Source organism: Ixodes scapularis, unplaced genomic scaffold (assembly GCF_016920785.2).
Source record: "Ixodes scapularis isolate PalLabHiFi unplaced genomic scaffold, ASM1692078v2 PGA_scaffold13__105_contigs__length_92229423, whole genome shotgun sequence".
Taxonomy (NCBI): Eukaryota; Metazoa; Arthropoda; class Arachnida; order Ixodida; family Ixodidae; genus Ixodes; species Ixodes scapularis.
The window spans coordinates 85,395,329-85,409,790 of record NW_024609839.1 but is presented as its reverse complement, the minus strand read 5'-3'; the positions used below and the strand labels follow the sequence as shown (position 1 = coordinate 85,409,790).

At 49.2% G+C, this 14,462-nt stretch overlaps 1 protein-coding gene and 2 non-coding genes across 3 annotated transcripts in view; 1 reads left to right on the top strand and 2 right to left on the bottom strand.

Moving 5' to 3' along the window:
* The window catches only part of LOC8039840 (carbonic anhydrase-related protein 10), a 314,647-nt gene that overhangs the window by 132,777 nt on the left and 167,408 nt on the right, over positions 1 to 14,462 (bottom strand). The window lies entirely within an intron of this gene.
* Positions 3,797 to 3,869, bottom strand: Trnat-ugu. The gene has a single exon. It is a non-coding gene; the product is annotated as a tRNA-Thr (tRNA).
* Trnat-ugu lies at positions 3,940 to 4,012 on the top strand. Its single transcript has one exon. It is a non-coding gene; the product is annotated as a tRNA-Thr (tRNA).

The window sequence follows — 14,462 nt, the reverse complement described above, 5'->3', positions numbered from 1 at the left end:
CTGGCATAGAGAAACAGGCCTATTATTTGGGTATACCGTTACGCGTCCGTTCGGAGGAAGAAATCTTGAACTTTGGGTTTCCATAAATAATTGTCAGGACACTCGAGCGCATGCACTGGTCCACACATCTGCGCGCTCGTCAACACACAGGAGAGACTCTTGTTGCCGAGGAACGCAGAGAGAACGAAAACCCGAGTCTCGTCTCCACATTTCAAGTGGCCTTCAGCGCAGCATACCGTGTCTTACTTTTCATCGCTTGCGTTCCGTCTGGCATCTCATAAAATTGCATCGTCACATGGCTAATTATCTCTTTTATATTTTAATATACTTCGTTTCTTCTTAAAGGGAAGCTAAAATGGTCCAATTGAATCCGAAAAAAAACTGTAAAAGCTTTAATGTAGGCTCCTTAAATATATATTAAAATTAACTGGTGGGCTAGTGGCTTAAACATGATGTGAAAAAGTGCAAATGATTAGGACGGGAAGAAGAGGAAACGACAGAGCGTTTTTTCCTCGTTCTCATCCTAATCATTTGCACTTTTTCAAATCATGTTTAACCATCTAGCTCATCAGTTAATCGTAATACAGTATCTGTCTTCCACACTAGGGCCCTTTTCCGTGTGTTTCTCATGCGAAAGCTCTCTGTCCTGTCCCATTCTTCTCTTCCTAATCATTCGCGCTTTTTCACATTACCTTAAATATGTTTTGCCCGAAGTTTATTTTTTTTCAATTTATTTTATAAGTAGAAGCGTCGTAGTTGCCAATTAAAATTTCGACATAGCCCGGTCCGTTGCAGCGCGCCGAGCGCAGGCGAGCGCGAGTGCGGCAAGAAAAGGCTCGCCGCATGCCCGGCGGCAATCGCTGCGCGTATTGTCTTTCATATAAATGCGGTTTATGTATACTTCTGCCCAAGTTAAGTGCGATAACTGAATTCACGGGACAAAAAGATATACTGAGTGCACGTTGCTCTACTTCTTGCAGAGAGCTTCCGATGATGTCAGAACGCAGAGATCTAATTGGCTGGTTGAAAAATAAAAGTGAATAGACCTCAAGGCATCTAGCTTTGAGAACTACCCACTACCGTTCCAGTCAAAGCCAATCAAAGCTTTGCGTCGTTATGACGTCACCGCAAGCAGACGACTTGCTCTCCAAATAGAAGTCCGCTCCTCACTCAGTTTTCTTGAAAAAGCGCTTCGGCTTCCCTTTTTAAGTCGAGACGCAGCCAACGGCACGAGCTGATGGGACCAATCAGAGAGCGGGGAAAACGTACCATCATGGTGGTCGTCATGTTTCTGTACGTTACTAAGCACCAAAATGGCGGCGTTAAACGGTGTGCCGGTACTTTAAGCACAGCTTATTTATAGTCATTGGCAAACGTATGAAACGCAGGTCCCGGCGAATCCCGAGCTATCTTATGATCGAACCGCAGCCAATGAGATTTCGGCGTCGAGCGATAAGAAGCTTAAAGAACCAAACACGGGGCAAGAAGAGCGAATAAAATAAGCCCAACGCTTCTTAAGTTGTCAACGAGTATAGTTGGTCCCACTGGCCTCGACACAAAACGAGGCACACGGCAGCGAAGGTTAATGAAAGGCCCGCCATCGGTGGCGGTGCTCGCAGTGGTTGCGTGCCTGCCGCTGTCGAGGCCGGCGTACAAATCACGCAGAGCGCAGCGGAAGTCCAGACTCGAGTTCGGCCGCAGTTGAAGCCCTTGGAAAGCTCTCGGGAGCAATTAGGCCGGGCAGGGATCCGCCCCTCCCCCGGGCCGATACCTCGAGAGGTCCAGCGGCAACACGCCGGCGCGCCCATGCAGCTCTGGCGATCGTTGTGGCAGCCGGAGCGTAAATCATCCTGACGGCCAGTACGTTTCGGCGGGAGCCTCTCTCCACGCAGTCGCGTGCATGCCGGAGGTCGTCGATGGCGCCTGGGGTCACCCAGAGCTTAAGAAATGAGAAGCGGGGTGACGATCGAGCGCGGTGAAAGGATGTAGGTGTGGACACCGCGCAGGCCGCAGCTGCGGGATAAAAGTTCTTGTTTCACCTTGGTAGCAAACGGCGCCACCCGATCACTTTTAAATGAGCTGCTGCTCCTCATTCAAGTCCCCATTCAAGTCTGCGGATATACTGAAGTCCCCATTCAAGTTCGTGAATATAGAAACACGTTCTGATTTGTGGTACAGAAGAACGTCCTCGACAGTATGGAAAAGCATTCTAACTCAAATTCGTCTGCGCAAAAAAAAAAAAAAAAAAAAAAAAAAAAAAAAAAGTCGAGTGAGAGCTTACAATCCAGGCCGCTGGGGCGTATTTTCGTTCTTACACATTTCAAATTGCTTAAAGGGGTGGTGCAACGATATTTAATTGGATTTTTTTTCGCTTTACAGTGGCTTATTGACACTAGTGGGACTCAAGGATACCCGCCTGCAACGCCACTGGCCAAGAAACTCCTTTGTTGCGGTGTAATTTCAAGGACAAAAGCGAGCGTTTTCCTTCGATCTCTCCCTCACATAACTTGATGGCATAGCTGGGGGCTTCAAGTATTCCCCAGTGACGATATTTGAATGCGGCTCATAGATTGGACCTGAGCATTGCGTGGGCACTCGATTTCGGCTCCTGATAATCGATAGCTGACAAGAATTCGGGTAGTGGCCCGTATGCAATCGCTGCAATGACGACAATAACAAAACCATAACACTGTCTGGAACTCAGCGTGCCCTCTGCTTTGCCGACCCCAGCGCGTGGCTATGATCAACATTGGCGGCCTAACATCGGCTCCAGATTACGAGGCCGCCTGTTCTGGCTGTGAGTTTGGGTACAAAAAAACGATCAAACGCCGCACTCCACGTGGTGAGTGATGTTGATTGGGGCGAAGCTCTGGTGGTGCTTGTCTGCGTAGACGCTGAGCCGCAGCATGCCGAGCCTTTCGTTCGTTTTCATTCATGTCGGAAAGAGAATGTGTGGTATGGAACGTGGTTATATACGCATTTGAGCATTTGACCGCAGCGCCCTCTCGTCTATAAAAGTTGAACCAATGCATGCAAAGTTTAACGCGATTATATACGTATTTGACCGCAGCGCTTTCTCCTGTATAGACGTTGAGCGGCTACATGCAACGTTTCATTCATGAGATCCCCAGCTCTTGAGTTACTACCACATCTCAGAGCCACCAACTCGTCCCGCAGTCGTGGCCGAGTGGTTAAGGCGATGGACTAGAAATTCATTGGGGTCTCCGCGCACAGGTTGGAATCCTGACTACTGTGCAAACATTTTTTTTTCTTCATTCTTTTTTCTTTTTTTGCTTTACACGAGCACGTCAGCGCGTGAGCACGTGAGCTCACGAGCACGAGCACGAGCACCAGCAAGATCGATGTGAGCTCGGACGCCGGACGGACAAGACTAGACCCTAACGAGCTTCGCCCCTAAAACGAACGCGTGTTTCATAAGTCATTAACGTCAGGGATTCGTTCTAAGCAGTATTTTCGCAAAGTACAAAAATCGTTGCATTGTCCCTTTAAAGCAAATACGTATAAATGAGTCGAAGGAAATGGCACAAAACAAGGGTACATATGCTGACCTGCAGACAGTATAAAAATTATGGCGTATTGCTTTAAACCGTTTGGACCGTCGCTGAACTGAGTGACAAGATGCATCGCGTAATAGCGAGCAAACAAAACAGAGCACACACAACAATTGACCTCAATTGTGACAAAATTAATCCCTGGAGAAGGGGAACAAGAGGGACAAAGGACAAACATAAATCTCCAAACACAGCTAGGTGACTGGTGAGCGACCGAAACAATCCGCCTGGTCCGGGGATCGAACCCGGAACCTCTCCATTACAAGTGGAGCGCTCTACCAACTGAGCTAACCAGGGGTTAGACGTCAGTAGAGCAAACGGGTTTTTATCAGCTGATAAAAACCCGTTTGCTCTACTGACGTCTAACCCCTGGTTAGCTCAGTTGGTAGAGCGCTCCACTTGTAATGGAGAGGTTCCGGGTTCGATCCCCGGACCAGGCGGATTTTTTCGGTCGCTCACCAGTCACCTAGCTGTGTTTGGAGATTTATGTTTGTCCTTTGTCCCTCTTGTTCCCCTTCTCCAGGGATTAATTTCGTCATTCTTGTCCAGCTCGCTTGCACCTTTGCATTTATTTGCATTATAATAATAACCTCAATTGTGTTGTTTTTTCCCGTAAGTTATTAGCAATCGCATCGAGCGGCATCGACGGCCCATCCCTGTATTTGGGTTGATAACTGTATTTTCCCGAAATAGAAATGCGTTTCGTTTGACAAACGGAGGTATGTACGATGAGTTGGACGACACCGTATCGATCTCCCAGCCATGAGTGCCGCTGGCCTCGATCCCGGGTCAACGAGCGATCGCTCAACGACCACTCTTAATGAAAAAAAGAACCCTGCGATGTTGATCATCTTTGAAAAGAGTACAAAGGGCAAAACACAACACGGACTAAGACAAAAATAAGACAACACAAGGACATCGATGCCTTGTGATGTCTTACTTTGTCTTCGTCATTGCAATTTTCGACGCGTTATATTTTTTAAACTATGAACACACTAGACCAACTAAGCGCTTTTATGTTCTTCGTTTCTTCAAAACACGATCACGTCAATCGAGAAGAACGCTTTTCCATCCCCAATTTGAGGTTTTGTGAAAGAAAAAAAAAGAGTGCCTCGCGCAGAGAACAAGCTTTCTAGCAGTGAATAAAAACAGAAGACATTGAAAACACCCCCAGCAAAGATCTCTGGACGTCAGAAGAAAAAAGAAATGGGAGGGGGGGGGGGGCGGTTCGTGGCCCCGCTCATTGAGCCGGTGGACCTTGCGAGCCGAGCGTGATGGAACGCCATTTGTCAGGCAGCCGTGTCCCCAGCGCTCCTTCGATCCCCGTGTTTATCATTATGATCGCGATTGGAAATTATTCCATGCATTTTTTATCCGGCCCAGGTCATTACCGCGCTCCTTGAAGCGCCCCCCCCCCCCCCCCCCCCTTCCTCAGAAAAGCACGTCGCGACTCGCCGGTGGCAGCCAGTTCTAAGAACGTTGCAGTTCTCCTTAGAAGAGATCAGCAGCCTGTGCCTCGCCGGAGTGCGTCTAGGGTGCCTCAAACGCTTCTCCTACTGGTGTATTCAGCGTCCTATTTGGGCCATGCATCAAAAACGGTGCCGAAGTTGCAACAAATTGACACTACAAGGGCCGGAGTGTCGTACCGGCGGATGTCGCGATCCTGGCGCTTAGGCGCAGAAGTTCTATAGAGAGGGCAGGAGAGAACGCGAGTCTCACCGTCGTCGCGGCGTCCCAAGTCCTGCAGCTACCGAACCTACCCTGGTCTGCCAAGCTGGCGAGCGACACGCAGCAGAACAGGCGTCTGCTGCATAAAGCAGAGCTACTGCGACACCTCCAGGATCGCGGCCGGTGACAGTATAACGCTTTTATGACGTCATCAGGCGGATCAGGACGATGTAAACACATCAGTCGGAGACGCGATTCAGGCGCCGCTGTACGGCCCCAGTGACTGGTTCACAGATTCGCGTTTGAGTGTGACCGAGAGAATGCGTTAAGTTCACTCGTAACCGCTTGACGCACTGGCGCCATCTATCGGATAGCCATCAAACATGCTACGTATTTCGCCTGTGAAATACTCGTTTACAGACTGGTTGTTCCCTTAATTAACATGAACGCTTTTAGTATTCGCTTAGAAAATACACGTTGCTTTGCGCGAAGTTTAACATCTCATCCAATGATTTCACTAACGAAAACGCAATCCAGAAACGTGTGTTATTTATTTCATGGGTATTTGAAAGGCATTCAAAGGAATTTCCCTTCGGCGTTAATGCGCACGGTGATGGGCACGCGCAGAAACAAGATCACGAGCTGCTTCGCCGATTTTGTTTGATAAGAATACGTGCAGAAGGGCTTTGACGTGCCCGTGAAACAGGGTCTACGGTTTGGGCTCAATAATTTTTTTTAAACCTCAACAATCAGAAAAGAAGCAAAAAAAATTTTCCCAGGTTTTTTTATGTTATTCCTTAAGGCGCGTTCACACTCTTGCAACCGAGTACGACCGAGAAAGACTTCTTGGGACCGGATGCGCTGGGCGGAGCTGGTCCTAAGAAATCGCAAGAGGCTTAAAAACCGGTTTGGTCTCTCTCGGTCGTACTCGGTTGCAAGAGTGTGAACGGGCCTTTAGACGACTTGAAGGCGATAGCCCAAACGCCGATCCCGGTGATAGCGAACCTCCGAAGACGACGCACTTTTGGCGCCGTTATCAGGGAGCTTTAGTAGACCGTGTTTTCCCCTTCGCTAAGCCCCTCTGCTACCCGGAACTCATCAGCCAAGGCCATCGGCGCGCAGGCGCAGTGGCGGTTTCTTCGTAGCGGAGGTTTAGCGGAGGGGAAACACGGTCTACTAAAACTTTCTATTCTCACGGCATGTCGCACAGCCGCTCTTCACCGCTGCCCGAGCGAGATTGTCCACCTCTCCCGCTGGGTTGCTGGGCTGGTGCCGCGCTCGTCCGCCAATTTCGGCACAAGTAACGCCATCTCGTGGTCCAGTGGCGAACCGTGGGTTTTGGTACCTTTCAAGTCACAGACTGCGAGGATCTGCGGCAATGTGCTGAAAGGGTTTGCATGGAGGTAGAGGGGGGGGGGGGGGGAGGTGGTTGTGGTAACCCATTACAGCTTGAAGCACTTAGAGAGATTTTCGGAAGCTCGCCCTGCAGAACCCAAAGATCCTGGGCTCAGCACCCACACCGGCCCGTTTCGATCTAGATGAGCATCGTACCGGCGTGCGGTCGTGCATCACTACTGCGTGGTTCACGTTGAATACTCCAGGCTAGCAGTCGGACTGGACTGGATAAATTTCTCATTTAAGGCAGAGACAGCAAAAGCACAATGGGGCGACTAAATTCCCGATGCTTAAAAGAGCACACAAATAATTGTCACCTTAATATAGATACGCACGACTGTCTGAAGAAAGTGCACGCGACTCGTTCAAGTATACTTTAAAGCGCCTGGTTCTCGCTCACACAAACTACTCGTAAATCCGCGGAGCATAAGCGTCTTCAGCGTAAAAAACGTTTGGCTACAATCAGAACCGCGAACGTCCCTTGGGAAAGACATCGCGCCCTTGTTCTTTTTTTTTTTTTTCTATTAGCACTGCGTGACTATAAAAGAGAAACAAATTCTACTTCACTTATCTACTGCGTTTCGTTCTTATTTACCTTATAAAGAGACCAGCCGCCCTAAACTGGTCAAACACAAGGTTCGGGTCGAAGTTTACGCAGCGCGCTGATTAGACTCTCGTGAAGATGACTCCGTATTTTTGTCGACGAAGTACGATCGGCGCGCTTCGCGAACTTTTGGCTCAAACTTCGTGCTTTACGAGGGTTTTGTGGCTGGAACTTACAAAATACGTCGTCGTATGAAATTCCACTTAAGATCTTATACAGTTTTATATATTCTATTAAACACATTCAGATAATCTTTTCTTTACGTAAACACTCACTCATTAAGTTTTGAAGAATTTTTAGTTTTTTTAATGATAGGCCTTCTTTCTTTCGTTACTTCAGTTTACACACTTTATTCGCGCAGTGACCCAGGGTGGTCAAGAGCGTTTAAAAGCACGTTGCATGGTCCCCCGAAAATACAATTTCCAATTCTAAGTGACTGCCAAAAATAAAGGATATAAACATACGTCTCTCTGCCTGCACCACCTTACGGCATAAAACGTTTAATGATCAAATAGGGACTACAGCGAGCTCCACAAAACGGGGAACAGTCTATGGTGTTATCAGCTACCATATGTATATATATATATATATATATATATATATATATATATATATATATATATATATATATATATATATATATGGAAGAAAACGCACCTGAGACGGTTGTTGGAGTTTTTAAACCGTCTCAGGTGCGTTTTCTTCCATATATACTTTTCGTCATCCTGCGCTTCGTTTTTTTTTTTCTCTCTCTCTCTCTCTCTCTCTATATATATATATATATGTATATATATATATTAGTAGGTTTTTTTCTTTAAGGTAGAACTGGGTCTTGAGAGATGCGGTCCGTTGCCGAGTTCTTGTCTGCTCCAAGAAGAGCGGCAGCCTGCCCCACCTCCGGTCTTCTCCGCGCAGCGCGGCCTCTTTTCGGGAGCAGCCGACGCTCGTCAAGTATTCATCGCGCCGGTCGTTGTGCAAGACGCGCGCACAAAGGCGAGGCCCGGGCGCACACGCGGGTCTGCCTGAATGGCACTCGGCGGGCTCGGCCCGATATTGTTTGTCGCATAACGGCTTAAGTGGGCCACAATGTCCGAGCAAATCTGCCTCAGGTGAACCTCACCACAAAGGACCCATTGTTCGCGCGAGAACGGAGGATCGCGAACGGATCGAAGCCGGACGCGGCGATGGGTCTCCCGCGAACGGACACGATCCGAGTTGTCCGTCCGCTCGCTTCTCGCGCTTCGACCGAGTTTCTGCGACGATCGTGTCTCACGCGGCCTTCCCATTCGCCCCCCCCCCCCCCCCCTTGTGTTGCTGTACCGTCGCGGAAACCTTAAGGAGCGAGGGGCGTGACGCGTTTCGAGCATCTCATTATCGCTTCGAAACCGATGAAACTGCGTTGTTAGACAGTGAGAGCTCCGAACAGCGAATCAACCGCATAAACAGCGCCCATGTTTCTTAAACTGCTAGTGACAGTAGCGAGTTGTAGTAGATCGTTTTTCTCATCCGCTACCGCTTCTGTAAAGAAAACGCCGCAGCTGCGCATGCGCGCCACCTGCATTGTCAGCATATTTCAAGGTCTTGTGGCGGACTACGGAGTGCTGTCCGGGTGCTTAGCGGGCTGCGGAAACGGTGTACTACAACTCCCTATTAGCTCCACAGCTTCACAATCTTGGCTTCACGACGCTGCAAAGTTGTAAATAATATTTAAAAAAGAATTCGGCGTTTAAAGAACGTTTTGTGACGAATACGTAAAAGTGACGCAAGATTCAAAACTCTAAAAAGTGCAGCGGACCAATTCATCGATGGATCCAGCCGGCTTGTGTCTGTTAAACGCAGAGAAAGTTATTTTCATTTAAGCGCTTTTCCTGGAACGCGTCTCTGACTGACGTGTGCAGAGTAATTTAACCGCAGATCAATAGAAAAATAGTAGTTCAGGAGTGGAAAAAAATGGCGTCGCAGAAACCGCCATGTCGTGCCGTACGTCGCTACCCAGAGAGGCAGGTCGGAATAAAAGTCCCAAAAAGGCTACGAGCAAACGCGAGTGTCGCTGTCGTCGCGGAGTGTCACCTCCTGGCTGCCGAAGCTTCCGTGGACTGTATGCGGAGTGCAAGTTCGTCTGCTTCTTGCCACGAGGCTTGAGATGACGTCAGAACGCCGAGCTCGCATTGGCTCTGATCGAAGGATAGTGGGCAGACCTCAAAGCAAGCTGCCTTGAGGCCTACCCACTATCCTTTAATCAGAACCAATCAGAGCTCGGCCTTCTGATATAACCACAAGCCCTACAAAAGAAGCAGACCAACTTGCGCTTCTCATGACCGGAAAGCGACGTGCAGCAGAAGAGGCGTCTGCCACAAACACCACAACTGTTGGAATCGCGACCGGTGACAGCGTGACACTTCTATAATGGCCATCGGGCGGAAATTGAGCAATTCCACTTATAGTCGGTGACAGGTTGACAGTGTATAGTGGAAGCTCCTCCCACCTCTTTCCACTTTAGCGGAGGGCATGCTGGTGAGAAAGCGGTCTCCTCTACAACGTTCGCTCTGCTAAAGTGGGAAAAGGTGGGAGGAGCTTCCACTATACACTGTTAATCTGTCACCGACTATACAAGACGAGGCCCTAAGGGTCCAGGCATAATAGCCCGATGCAGTTAGGATAGACATTTTTCGTGAAAAGTTCCGAGCATACGCGTGCCGTCGTCACGGAGCGGCAAAAGCTAGAACTACAGTTAACGTCTGGAAGGGGAGTTAGATTACCTCTCTTGCGTTCCTCCGCGACTCGTCTGAAACGTGAAGGGGGTAGGAAAGGTAGCGTAATTTCCCTTCCAGACGCCAATCGCGTTTCGAGCTTTCGCCGCACGCTGTCGTCTTTATGCGCGAGAGGTATACGATGACCCCGAATAAGAGTGTCATGGAAACCATTTGTGTCTTCTCGTTCTTCCCGTCGATAACAGGGGGCGCGGGACACCTCTCATCGGGACGGTATATGGCGCGAGGTCGCTCGAACACAGCCGGTGAATAATTAAGGACAATTAGTGCGGGAAAAAAAAAAACCGAGGCAGGTGCATTCAATTTTTTTTTTTTTTTTACAAAACAGTGTAGAAGAAAAAAATATCGAGTGCATTTCAGCTACCGCTTATCGTCTGTTACAGCAACTGCAGGATTAAGGGGGTTACGTGAAACGCGCTCCATCATTTAAAACAACAACTCTGAGGGGGCTCCCAGCGGAGGCGACCAGGGATCGTAAAAACCGCGTGGGTGAGTGATCGGAACTTCGATGGACGCCCAATGACCGCTCGAAGAAACACTTACTTCCTGGACGCGTGACAGAGAACAATTGCGAAAGCCGATACAAAAAAATCAAAACAAATGAAAACAAAAGAAACAAGAACGAGAGAGACCGGTCAATCCGCCGTCCCACTCGTTTCGTCCCATCGCTGGGATCGAATCGCGTTCTCTTAAAGCCAGTACTGCACTTACCTCGCATGCCCTTAACTTTTTATTTTATTTCCGAACGATCTTTTTTCTAATTACTATTCTTTGTTTGTTGTTGTACTTTGCGAGCGGCAATAGCTCCTCCCACCACCTCCTTTTTCTCCTAACCACCCCGAATAAAAAGATAATATATAAAATGTAACCCTACCTTGGAAAAAATTACGTCAGTTAGCGCACACGAGGCGATCCTTGGACGAAGGTTCCCGAGAAATGAGAGTAAAAAGACCGAAAATAACAACGCAAACAACAGAGCGACAGAATTACGCTGGGAGCTTGTCGAAGAAAGTATCCGAGCCGAGCAGAGTCCGTGGCAATTTAGGCTTCCGCGGCAGGGATCGCCGATTGGCGCGGACGCGCAACTGAGCGCCGGTACCGTGGACGCCGGCAAGAACCGCTTCAACTTGTTCGACGAAGATTCTAAAAAAAAAGTTTCGAATTTGGTGGACTTCATTCGGCAGGATTGCTGGAACTAAACGATGCTCGTAAATCGATGGAATATCGGGCGCGTCACGAGCTGCCTCCTTGAAGACAAGGCCTGCGTGGATGACGTCATCGTTAGTGAATCCTCAATCCGCCCCCACGCGGCAAACAGTCCGAAGCTCGACGGAAAGCGGCAAAACGCGTCCGTTTCGGCGTCGCCGCGTGCCAACGCGGCGACGCCTCAATCCGCCCCACGCGGCAAACAGTCCGAAGCTCGCCGGAAAGCGGCAAAACGCGTCCGTTTCGGCGTCGCCGCGTGCCAACGCGGCGACGCCTCAATCCGCCCCACGCGGCAAACAGTCCGAAGCTCGACGGAAAGCGGCAAAACGCGTCCGTATCGGCGTCGCCGCGTGCCAACGCGGCGACGCCTCAATCCGCCCCACGCGGCAAACAGTCCGAAGCTCGCCGGAAAGCGGCAAAACGCGTCCGTTTCGGCGTCGCCGCGTGCCAACGTCGAGCTCGTTGCGGGACGCGCTGTCAACGATGCCGACCTAACAATGCGGACGCCACCTGCGCAGGAATTGCGATGACGTCAAAGCGAAGCCGAGCTCCGATTGGATTTGATTAAGAGGATAGAGGGTAGATCTCGAATGCCAGATGCCCTCGGGTCTACCCACCTTTTTTCCTGCATTCAGTCAGTAATAGCTCAGCGTTCCGACATCATCACAACCCCCGCGCAAAAAGCAGACGAACTTGCAGCACGCATAGGCGGCGCTGCGTTAATCCACTAGTGATGACGTCTTTGGGTGCAAAGGTTTAGGCCTTGTCTTCTAGTGACATTATACGTCCCGCCGGTATTTACTGTTCCAATTAAAAACAACTAAAACACTGGAAACAAAAAGAATGTGCAACAGTATTATGGCCACTTTCAGAAACACCCCTAGGCAAGCCGTTTGCACTGCACTGGCTAAATTTCTCATCTACCTGGAAGACAAGTTCGCTCGTTGAGAACATCGTAGTCATACGTGAAATAACTTTTTGGGTATAAAAATAGTCGCACAGTCTTTTACGTACCTACGTAAAGTGTGCCCGCGCACATCGTAGTTGTCTTGTCTAATCATATTATGAGCTCCGTCATTCGCTGGGATTCTTATATCTATAAACAGATATAAACGCGATTGACTAGGACAAGAAAATATTCCGGAATGTGGTTATACAACGACGGCTCTATGACTCTGCGTCACCACGGCTGCCGCAATAAGACGCCAAATGCTTCCAACAGCGCGCCATGGCACGGATAGCGGACGACAATCTCGGATTCGATTTCGAGTCTAACCGGAAGTGACGTCGGGTGCGAGAAGCCTATAGGTATCCTGCAAAAAATAAACTCACTGTTGTTGTAGAGCGCTGAGTCACTCACATAAACAGGACGTTGTTTATTATGCTTACGCTTGTTTATTTATTTATTACCTCCGAGGCCCTACCTGGGGCAGTACACAAGAAAAGAACTGTAAAGAACTGCAATAGTAAAAAAAAAAAAAAAACACGTAAGATTGACGTAGCCATAAAAACGAACAGTTAGTGCCAGTGAGGTAGAGGGGCTTAGAGCGATAAACTGGTATCCCGTTCACCAGGCAAAAGTGACCCCCACTGGCTGCCGCCATGTTGTACAATTTTGACCACTCGACACGTGACCGTACCAAATTCTGTGGCATTACGCAAAACTGAGCCGAGATTTGTTTTGCGATCGCTGTAAAAACATACGATAAGCTATATTTTCGATACTGTTAGCCCCAGAGATCAGTGTCTAGCTCCGATAAAAACCCGAAATACAGCACCGCGGCTGACGGCATCTAGCGGAGGCATTGCGAAGCTGCCCAAATTTCGTCGTAAAAGCATATTTTGAACTTACAACAAACGAAACATTACATATCTCGTTGGTGCTGTTACGAAAGATCAATAGGCAATTATTTGTGCGTGGTGCCTCGTTAAAATCGAAACGTAAAATTATAAGCGCACGTGTCTTCTGGCCAAAAATGTGCAACTTGGCGGCGGCCAATCGGGGCTGACTTTCAACTGCCAGTTTATCGCTCTAAGACCCTTTACCTCGTTGGTTAGTGCATACAAAAATCAATTAACGAGGTACACTTTACCACTTCACAGTCAGTAGTGCTGGGACCGTACACATTCCCTATACTACCGCGTGCGAATAGCTGAGTCAGCAGCGTCCTCGACTCTAACGCCGCTGGCTGGGATTTGATCCCCGCCAGTGATTATCCTTTTTACCTTTCTTTTGTTTGCACGACTGGAATGTTCCAGAAGACTCGAGAATCTTGTTGTTTGTTCGAGCTTCGAAACGTCTAGATATTCAAGAGCTTACAAAAGGAGCTTCGCATGGCTCCTTGAGCGAGTCGTCTTTCCGTCGCCATCAAAGTATGGTCTTCGTTACTTCATGTCCCTTGGCACAAGCTCGCATGATTAAACGTTTATTTAAAGCGTTATTAGTCAAGTTTATGTTTTATTCGTGACATTTTGGTGCAGGTGCGGGGTAACGCATTCTATGCCCACGATGCGTACCACCTGTGAACACCAAAATTTCGAAGACGACGACCGCGAAAGCGACGTCCCCGAAAATATCCGAGAATGACTCCAGCTGTGACCTCAAGGACGACCTCAACTATGGCCTCAAAAGCGACCCGGACTATGAACTCGACAAAGCCCCTGGCTACGACCCCTCGATGATGACCAACTCGACGACGTTACCGAGGACGAGTGTGATGTTGACCACGACGACGCTCGGTTGCTCACCCAACGTGCGGAGGAAGTCCACTAGCTCGACCGCAGTTTGATTCGAGCAGCACAATTACAATTTGAAAACTCGCTTCTTCTATTCGGCATAACTAGCTTCACTGAGGCCCGTTCTCAAAGGCCGCCTGCAGGCTCGCCTGGTCGGGCGTGAGAACCAACCAATCACGCGGCCTCCAGTCCGGCGAGGCGACGGCACATGTTCGCGCAACGAGAGACCGCGAAGAGCAAGACGGGCGGCCGTGTGTTTCTTGCTCGGCTCTCGCGTTTAATAAACCTAATTAAGCGCGCCGCGAGCCAAACGAGCCCCAAGACGCGCTCGCTGCATCCTTTTAGCGGCGGTGTTGCTCGGCACCGCCCGGGGGAGCCACTCTCGCTTTCGCTGCGTGGGGAGCCTAGATTGAAGAGAGCGAACAAACGAAACCACGGAGACCGTTAGCAATTTTAAGGACGGACGATTACTGCGCGGATGGGTCGCAGGTACGCGTGCGCTGCGTTCTC